The sequence below is a fragment of the Camellia sinensis genome, chromosome 9 (genome assembly GCF_055761805.1).
Source record: "Camellia sinensis isolate YWXY chromosome 9, ASM5576180v1, whole genome shotgun sequence".
NCBI classification, from domain to species: domain Eukaryota; kingdom Viridiplantae; phylum Streptophyta; class Magnoliopsida; order Ericales; family Theaceae; genus Camellia; species Camellia sinensis.
In genome coordinates, this window is record NC_138969.1 from 160,364,225 (window position 1) to 160,374,304 (window position 10,080).

Here is a 10,080-nt window from a genome sequence, read left to right on the forward strand (position 1 = left end):
GCAAGCATGCTAATCATGGCAACATTCACACTTATGCAAGTATGCTAAAGCATAAAAACTCGCCTAGTACTCCAAGCTAAAAAGATATGAGTTAGTAAAATATGCATGATTCCTAACTATACAAGATGCCTAATGCAACATATACAATATGCAATTAAATAGGCTCGGTTATTAATATGGCATATGAAGCAATTTGAACAACATGCGATTAAACACGTATTTAAAGAAGCATTGAAATGACAATGCAATTTGAATGATGCGCCGAGCCTCAGTGCATGCAATACGAATGAATGGATGCAAGCATAAGGTATGCTAATTTGAAACATGTCTCTAATCTAACCATCAAAAGCGGGTAAATAAAAGGGAGAAAGACGTGGGGTTGGAAAACATACACACACGCACGCACACTTATTACAACATTATGCCTTCGCGAAGAAGGGTTCGAATGAAACTAGCTAAGCTACCGTACTTAACTAATTATTACAACACACTTAACTAATTAATTAATTACACAACGTGAACTAATTAACTAACTAATTAACTACCTAAGCTGAATAGTTACAACATTTGCATGAATTAGCTACAACTAATTAACTAAGCAAATTAACCAAATGGCCTTAGGAAACGAGGGATGCATGCATGCTCGGTTTTTCACTCGAAAGGTCACTGTTTTGCTGCTACAAGCCTCTGTTGCACAGAAGCACTTACACTTTCTCCTTCTCTAGATCAACTCTGCCTTGCTTCAGAAACACTCTGCTGAATTTTCATTGGTGGCTGACAGTGGGGCAGGTCGGCCACTGCTGATAGTCGGTCGACCAACAATGATAGCCAGTCAGCTACTGGTGGTGGCCGTCAGCCACCACTGGCTTGGACTTCCTTGTTGCAACAAAGAGCAAACAGAGCAAAATAGTGTACTTTTTGAAGGTTTGTTTGTACTGCTACCCTTCTTATCATCAAACAAGTTCAAAGGAGTGATACATTTAGCTCTCAAACCATCAATCAAGCAATTTCCATGCATGATAGCTAAAGAACCAAGTTTGTACAAGTTCAATAAATGCGCAAACAAGACTCAAATGACCATCACCTTATCATGCATGATCAAGGGCAATGAAGACCTAGGAAAATGGCATATTTCATCACTCTTGAGTATGAAATGTTCCATTTTCCTTATGTTCAAACTAAAACACAAAGAAGTGCTTATCTTACCACGTTTACTTGCCAATTTTGTTTACATATTTTAGTTATCAAATCATTCTTTAATCAATTTGTCCATTGGTGAGTGTCCTCTAAGATAAAAGAAGTGTCAACCAAGGGATAATGTAAGGCAAGAGAGAGATTATGCCATTAGTAATGAACCCTCAAAGAGAATTAAACTATTAAGCATAACCTCAATCTCAAGCTTAGAGGATTCCAAGCTTGAAACAACCCTCAAAAGCAAATGAAAGAATGAAGCAAAGAGGGAGGTTGCAAAGATTATAGTGCTGAAATGGAGTGAAAAACAATACCAAAAGATGCTATCAACTCAAACAAGAGGTGTCTAAGACCCTAAAACACCAACTTGTGAGAACTATTACACTACAACCATGCAAAACAAAGTTCAAACACGACAAACACTCAAAACAATCTTAAAACAGGTCTGAAACAGCCCTAAAACATGCTAGAATTAAATTAACAAAAGCTAGAAAAATAAGCTAAAACATGGAGCATGTTAAGTTAATAAACAAAATACAAGGAGGGGAGGCTAACCCCTCCAATTTTTAGACCTCAAAACGTGATTTTCACCACTGAAATTACTTTGAAATTCAGTGTTCAAAAGCCTAAAAAAGATAGTTTGAAAGTGGGAAACAAAGGTAGAGTGGCCTTACAAGCAAGGAATAAAGGAGGGTGAAATGCCCCCTAACCTTAAATGGCCCAAAACCATCAATTTCAGCCACAAAAATAGAGGTTTGGACAGTCCAAAAATAGTACAAAAATGTGTTGGAATGAAGACAAAAGTTGCTAAAACAATAAGCTAAAATGTTGAGCAATTAAGCTAGGAAACAGGCACAAAGAGAGGAGGCTAACCCCCTTCATTTTTGGGACTTCAAAACATGATTTTTAGCCTCTGAAAAACTCTAAAAACCTGTGGTAAAAATCTCAAAAAAAGTTGATGAAGAAATAGGAAACACAAGTAGAAAGGCTTAGAGAACAAGGTTCAAAGAAGGGTGATTAACCCCTTTACCTTTAATAGCCTTAAACCACAAGCTTCAGCCCATAAAAATAATTCAAAAACACTTCAAAATTAGTAAGAAAATATAGAAAAGAATTAGTGCAAAGATGCTCAAAATTTTACCTCTTGAAGAGAAATAAAACTTTTGTTCACAAACCATAAGTCCTTCACTCTCAAAAGTTGAAATTTGCACTCAACAATCTCAACAAGGAGAGCTCCAATATTGGTTTAGGAAGTGTTTGGGTAAGGTGTATAGGTTACAAGATAGAGATAGAGAGAGAATTCCAAGAGTTGGAGCTTTTGGAATTTTTTGGAACCTTAAACCACAAGGAAAGGCCTGGTATATATAGAAAAACAGCCTAACAGGTCGAAAATATCAAGCCTTGAACAGCTGGAGCTTGTGGGGGACAGCTGGCCAAAAATATCTAGGTTTTTCACCAGTGGCTGACAAGCCAGAAGTGTGGATTGTCGGCCATCAATGATGGCCGGTCAGCTATTTAAAATTTGCTTCTAGACCCAACTTCAAATGGTCATACCTCCTTCATCCGGACTCCTTTGCAGGTCATTCTTGATTCTAAATTGAAGCCCCAGAAGTATACTTTCCAATGGTGGCAGCCTTACTTCTAAATTCTAAGTGTGCTAAGAGATATGCCTGTTTTAGTGAAAATTGCTCAGTTTTGGCTTAACCGGATTGATGCCTAACTTCAACCCACCATATCTCCCATATCCAGACTCAGCTTGTAACGACCCCAAAATCTGTATCAAAGATTACCCTTATGCCCTTGTGGGTTAATGCACTTTAATTTAATGATATCTGTTCGAATTGAGGAATTATCTGTTGAGTTACGGCTTTAAAATTTAAATTACCGACCTTTATGGGTTCAGAAATCAAAATTGAGTACTTGGGTATGTTAATGTGAATTTTTAGAACTGTTTGGAAAAATTAATTGGAAATCTAATTTGTCTGATTCATTAATGCACATTTGGGTGGTTAATTTTGTACTGTAAATTGAAGGCTTTAGAGGCTTCAGAGGCTTCAGAAACCAGAACAGATGACATATTTATGATCAACACAATTTTTAGAGTCATCTGGAAGGTTTAATTGAAATTTGATTTCGTATGATTCGTAAGGCCACGTTTGGCTCTCCCTATTGTGTTAAACTTGTGTGTGTGTATATTTATATAAATGGATGCCTTATGAGTTGATGGACTCATCTGTTAGAACCAAAAATATCTAGAGAAAATGGGGAGCCACGTGAGACAGGGAGAGAGAGAGAACTCAAAGAGAAGAAGGAATGAAGAGCTTGAGAATGAAGAGGAAATATGGAGAAATTGATGGAAGTGGCTCAAGGTCGAGACGAGGACACCGTCCCATTACTACCGGGAGCCGATCACTGTGAGTAATAGTAGTGTAACGATATGTTTCACTTACTTCCTGTGATTATGATTTATGTATTGTCATTTGTGAATGGCGTATTCCATTAATATTTTGCTTTACTTAAATTAATGGATATGATTGAATAATGGCATTAGTATGGACCTAAGGCCGTTCTGTCCTTATTAATAGAAGTGGGCTTGAGGCCGTTATGATGTGAATTGTTCTGTAGCTATTAATGCAGTGATACATTTGCCTTCTATTAATAGTTATTATTAATGTTCTGTTATCCGCAAGACAACTATGTCGACTTGTAACAAACCGTGGGAAAATCTTTGTGCACTATTGAGTAATAGTACTGTAGCAGTATGTTTTGCTTACTGTTAATAGTTAATACTGACGTTTTGTTATTTGCGAGTTAACTATCTGAATTCATGATGAACAAATGGAACATATGTGTATTATGGAACAATGATATCTTTGTGTATCTGGAATCATTATGTTTTGCTAATGATGGCCAGAGGCCAATCTGTTGATATCTGGGCTTAAAGCCGTTCTGTATTATCTGTGGGCTTAAAGTCGTTTTGTATCACATCTGGGCTTATAAAGCCGTTTTGTATTATCTGTGGGCTTAAAGCCGTTCTGTATCACATCTGGGCTTAAAGTCGATCTGTATTATATCTGGGCTTACAGCCGATCTGGATTATATTTGGGTTCATAGCTGTTCTGTCTTATATCTGGGCTTACAGCCATTTTGTATTATATCTGGGCTTACAGTTGTTCTGTATTATATCTGGGCTTACAGCCGTCATGTATCATATCTGGGCTTTCAGCCGCTTTGTATTATATATGGGCCTGAGGCCGTTTTGTGTTACACGTGGGTCTGAGGCCATTTTAAAATATGATTATGAATAAGATCTGTGTATGGTTTGATATGCATGTTTACGTTCTTTAAGCCTATACCCGTTTAACTCACCTCCTTACATTCCTATTATTCACTGAGCCTTGCTCACTCTGTTTTTATGTATATTTATGTAGGTGAGCCATCGGAGATTGACACTAGAATGGTATTGAGGTCTACCTGTCTGCCAAGCCGCATGGGGTGCGCCTCCGTGTTGAGGCCTTAATTTGTGTTGGGAGTCATATAAATTATTAAGTCTTATGTAAGTGTGTGTGAGATCTATATAAATTCTGTGATTGTATGTGTAACTCTGGGAATGTATTTAAATGCTTGAATCTAATTAAACCATCATGTATGCACAAGCTCAATGGATGTTTTCTTTTATCGACATTGCTTCCGCTTAAGGCCCCGTATTTGTTTAAATATTATTCTAAATTCTGTTTGAGGCCTACGTACAGCCGGTCATGAACCAAACTTTTAGGGGCAGGTTTGGGGTGTGACACGGCTTTAGGAGATTCTTGAGTGTAAAATGAAGCCCGAGAAGTCCACTTTTCCAATGGTGGTGGCCTCACAACTTAAGTCCAAGTGTACAAAAGGATAGACCTGATTTAGAAAAGGCTGTCTGGTTCTCTCTTAACGGTTTATGCCCAACTTCTTGCCCAACTAGGTTTCTTCCCTCACTACAAGAATTAACACTTTTGGCAACAAAAAAATTGGTCGCTAAAAGTCTATTTTTGGTCGGCAAAAGTTATCCGCGACCAATTTTTTTTATCGCTAGTTTGGTTGCCAATTGAGGGTCGGCAAAAGTAATTCGCGACCAAAATTTTCGTTGGTCGGGAAAAGTTGCATTTGCCGACTAAATTTTTGGTCGCTAAATATTTATTTACTGCGACTAATCTATTTTCTCGCTAAAACACTTTGGTCGCGAAAAGTCGCCTCTTGCCGACCAAATTTCTTAGTTGCCAATTGTCACATTCCACGACCAAAATTAGTTTGGTCGCCAATTGTGACATTTCGTGACCAAAAATTTTGGTCGCCAATTGTGACATTCTGCGACCAAAATTAGTTTCGTCGCCAATTGTGACATTTTGTGACCAAAAATTTTGGTCGCCAATTGTCACATTCCGCGACTAAAAATTTTGGTCGCCAATTGTCACATTCTGCGACCAACATCCAACAAAATAAACCTGTAATTTATAATAATCCATCCAATTTATTCAATATAATCTGTAATTTGCAAAAATCATTCAAACCAACAAATAAATTAAATCATGAACATTCAACAAAATACATAGATCAACCATTTCTGAACCTGTTTAATTAAAATCAGCAACTATTATAAGTTTTCATCCACAAATAATTCCAAACTACATATTTCATCAAGCATAAAAATTTAAGACATAACAAATACTTGTTATTATGTTTAAAATTTTTATCCATGTACATCAACCGAAAAAAATAACTAGCAGTCTACCAAATATTTTCTATACAATAAAGATGCCATGAAAACAGGAAGGAATATATATGGTTTTGAGACATCAGCCTTGTGCTTGATCGTTCTTTTCACCAAGCATTAGCCTTGTGCTTGATCAAGCAAAGAGACCTTGTCCCATACTCCCCATGTCCATTGCAATTACCAGTTGCGAACGCTGTCCAATATCTTCCAATGCTCTGACCATTAATCCATACTTGACCTTTTCCCATACTCCCCATGTCCAAAGCCAGAGGCTCGTCTCCGTCAGGTGTATTGAAATAAGCCTGCAGTGTTGGAAGACAAATTAAACTCGTAATGCCAATGAATCATTTCCCTGTACATACTGAAATTGAGTCTTTCTGAAATTTATTTTTAATACATCAAGTATAGGTGTCCTAATTGCATCCATACAACTCTAAAACCTACCAGAGTTACCTATGACTTTATCTCTTATGTTTTCTCAACTCTAAAACCTTTTTTTTATGTCTTGGTAATTTATTCATTAGCTACAGGCCCAATTTAAAAAAGTTGCCACCAACTAACTTCATACATTTGGAGCAAATTTTTATTGACTAACAAAAATGAAGATTTCTTTCATCAACTATATTAACTAATGAACATACATTAATTTAAAAACAGTACCTAAACGCTGATGAAGCTTTGGATCAATAACTTGGGTAACTGATGCCAAATTATTAAGTTGTGTCTCCACCCCAACAGAGCTCTCAGTGCATCTGAAATTTGCTCGCTTTAAAATTTCAAATAACACATGTCATAAGCAACTGGAAATTACAACACATGTCATTCAAATACAAACTACAATAGCTATAACTGATAGTATACATATTAAAATTTTTACAGTCGAATACAATTGATAATATACAGAGAGAAACAGTATGCAACTACATCCCAAAAGAGTTGGAAGATTTTAAAGATAAAACCGACTTCGAACCTGCTCAAGAATCTCATCAGTAATAGGACAGAGAAATTGCTTAAACACTAAAAATGGAACAACTTTGACTAAATTTCTCAGAGCACAACAATTTACATCTTTAGAACAATCGTATTGGTACACAAGATGTTGTCTATTAATTGTTTTCGCCATTATGTTCAACTAGATTATATGAAAACTTGGTATAATTCTATTTCAGGCTCTGTTTTGTCAGCAGTTGACAGCTTTTGTTTATTCCAGAAATCTTGAATAGTATGTCTTCTAGTGCAACTATTATCATAATTGATCATTTTCTGCATTTTATTGAAGTCATCATTTGACTACCTACCTTGACAGTAGCCTATATCTATATCAAACCACGCATAGACAGCAAGAATGTCCCAAAGTTTTGACAAGTTTTCTTGCTTCTCATAGAAAACTAGAGTCCTATCAGTGCGAACCACATCGAGACCTGGCATAAATATAAATCCAAGCAAGAAAGGTTACAACACAAGTTCAACTACCGAAATTCATGAACAAGTAACAGTTTTTGTTCATCCAACCAATAAAACAAGACTTCAAAATCTTATTCAAAATGACAAAAAAAAGTACACAAATGACCACCTAAAACAAAGAAAAGAAGTAATTTGTTGTAGAAGCAACTTAAACAACACAAACAGCAACGGGTTGAGCCTGCTTCACGAGTCTTTCACTGGAAGTTTTTGAGAGATTGGTGTAAACATACTAACATGGGGAACATAGATAGTTTAAACAGTCAGACAAATCACCAATAACATACATTTAATGCCCAGGTGGAGAAGATGCTACATAAATGGGAATGTACAACAGTCCATTTCACTATCCGTTGGACAAATTCAAATGGTAAGAGAGAGTCAACATGGACATGCATTTCGTGTGCAATCTTCAACACTGAGAAAAAATGAACTGACAATAATAAATGAGTCACTTGAAAATTGTCTACACTATGCAATATCTGTGTATCTTGTGTGTGCATGTTTTTTGCAATTCTGAATTGAGAAACAATATCATTTTCTACACCAACTACAATAATCTCTTTTGGGTGGTGGGGTGGTGGGGAGAGAGAGAGAGAGAGAGAGAGACAAGGGTTTGAGAAATGCCACAGTAAAGGATTTGCAAAACTGATCTGATAATTGAAGGGAAAAAATTTAAGGTTCAGGAAATGCTACAGGCATATGACAGATGGTAGCTTTCCTTTGTCATTTATTCTCCGCTCCTTTTTTGGGATCATGATGGCTATTTAGTTCGCAAAAAATTGAAAACATCATATTTGAGAGTTCACTACCCTGTTAAGCCTTGCTTTGAAGTGATGCCACTTGCTTTTCTTACTATCATCAAGACTGTCCCCAAAAGTAAATCCATGTACTCTCTCAAGATCTGCACAATTAATCATATAATATATAATTCAATTTGGCAAGAGATGTGTAAATGTTGGTGGATATATCCAAAAAAGGAGGAAAAAGAGACAATAAAATAAAAATTGATAGCATGACTCACTACATAGCAAAAGAAATCAAAATTAAAATTAGAGACAAATAATGTGAAGATGTCCATCTCCATAATTTCTTGTCATACTCTTCAAATGCCCAACCTTGCCTTCAAGATCATCTTATGATTAAGTACATGTTATGGTTTATTGTAATAAGAATAATTGGAGCATTCCACCGATCTCTAGTATTGGATAAATCATGTCACATCTTTATTAACCCAATGCAGAAAAAAAAAATCAATAAAGTTGATAGGTTCCTAACACAATTGAGAAAACAGGCCTCACAATTCAAAACCAGTAAATTAAATAAATGAGAGAGAGAGAGAGAGAGAGAGAGAAGGAGTTATCACATATTTAATCGTTAAAATCTCTAATACTAAAATTTGCTAAATAATATCAGATAGGGATATTATCCACTCAAGCTCGTAGCAATTCCCCTTCCTAATTCAACTTTCTAACTTTCATACCACCCATGAGAAATTTATGTCTTTTCACTTCCTCATCTAGTTGTAATGATTAAATGATCCTTCAATTTTATGAAGAGTCCAGACTTTCAATTGCAGTAATTCTTTCCAACTCATCTAGTTGTAATGATTAAATTATCTTTTAATATTTTATGAAAAGTCCAAACTTTCAATTGCCGTAATTGCAGTCATATAACTTATATAACAGTATGCAAGTAGAAGATTGATATTGATATTGTTGTTTCAATCTATTCTTTAATACAACCAAGGTAGAATTACCAGCAGTGAGATAAATTGAACTAGAAAATCAAGAATCGTATACCATACAAATATATATGTATATATATATATATATATATGACTTTAAGATTAAAAACAAAAAACAAAAGACAGAGAGAAGGAGAAGGGGGCAATCTTAATTCCATAGCCTATTACATAACTATCCAGCCTGTATTGATTCAATTAAAATAGTGATCACAATTAAAATAGTATTTGGTAAAGAAAAAGGAAAAAGGAAATTATGAGACATGCACATTACCAATAAAATACATGCAAACTAAGTAAAGAATTGGAGAGTTAAAGTGCAATATTCCACAAAATAACACCAAAACCGACATCCAACCTTAATGAAGTTTCCTTCCTCAACATGGTTTTCAAGCGCTACTTGCATGTCCAATGCATGACGACGTTCCGTTAAAATTGGAAGCATGTCCTGCCAGTCACAACATTTGTTTCAGGGAATAAATAAACAATTTTATCAGATCACCCATTGACACTGTAAAGCATGATCAATTAGGGGCATTTCCCTAAATAAGCTAAAATAGTAAATCAATTCCCAAACTAAGCCTAGTTTTCAAAGAATTCCCAAAATAAGCTAACTCGCGGTTCACAATCGCGATTTCAACATATTCCGCCTGTTTCGCGTGAAAGTTGGGAAATCTTAAATTCGTGGTTACGAAAAGCGATTTTGATTAAGAAATCGCGATTACAAAAAGCGATTTTAATTAATTTTTTTTTTCTTTTGAACTCGCTGTTACAAACTACGATTTCATCCAAAAAAAATTTTGTTCTGAATTCGCTGTTTGTAACCACGCTTTTAGGAAAAAAAAATTTTGTGAACTCGTGGTTTACCACAAGTTTAGAACTGCTACTCAACACATCACTCACACTCTACACATCACTCACACTCAATATATAT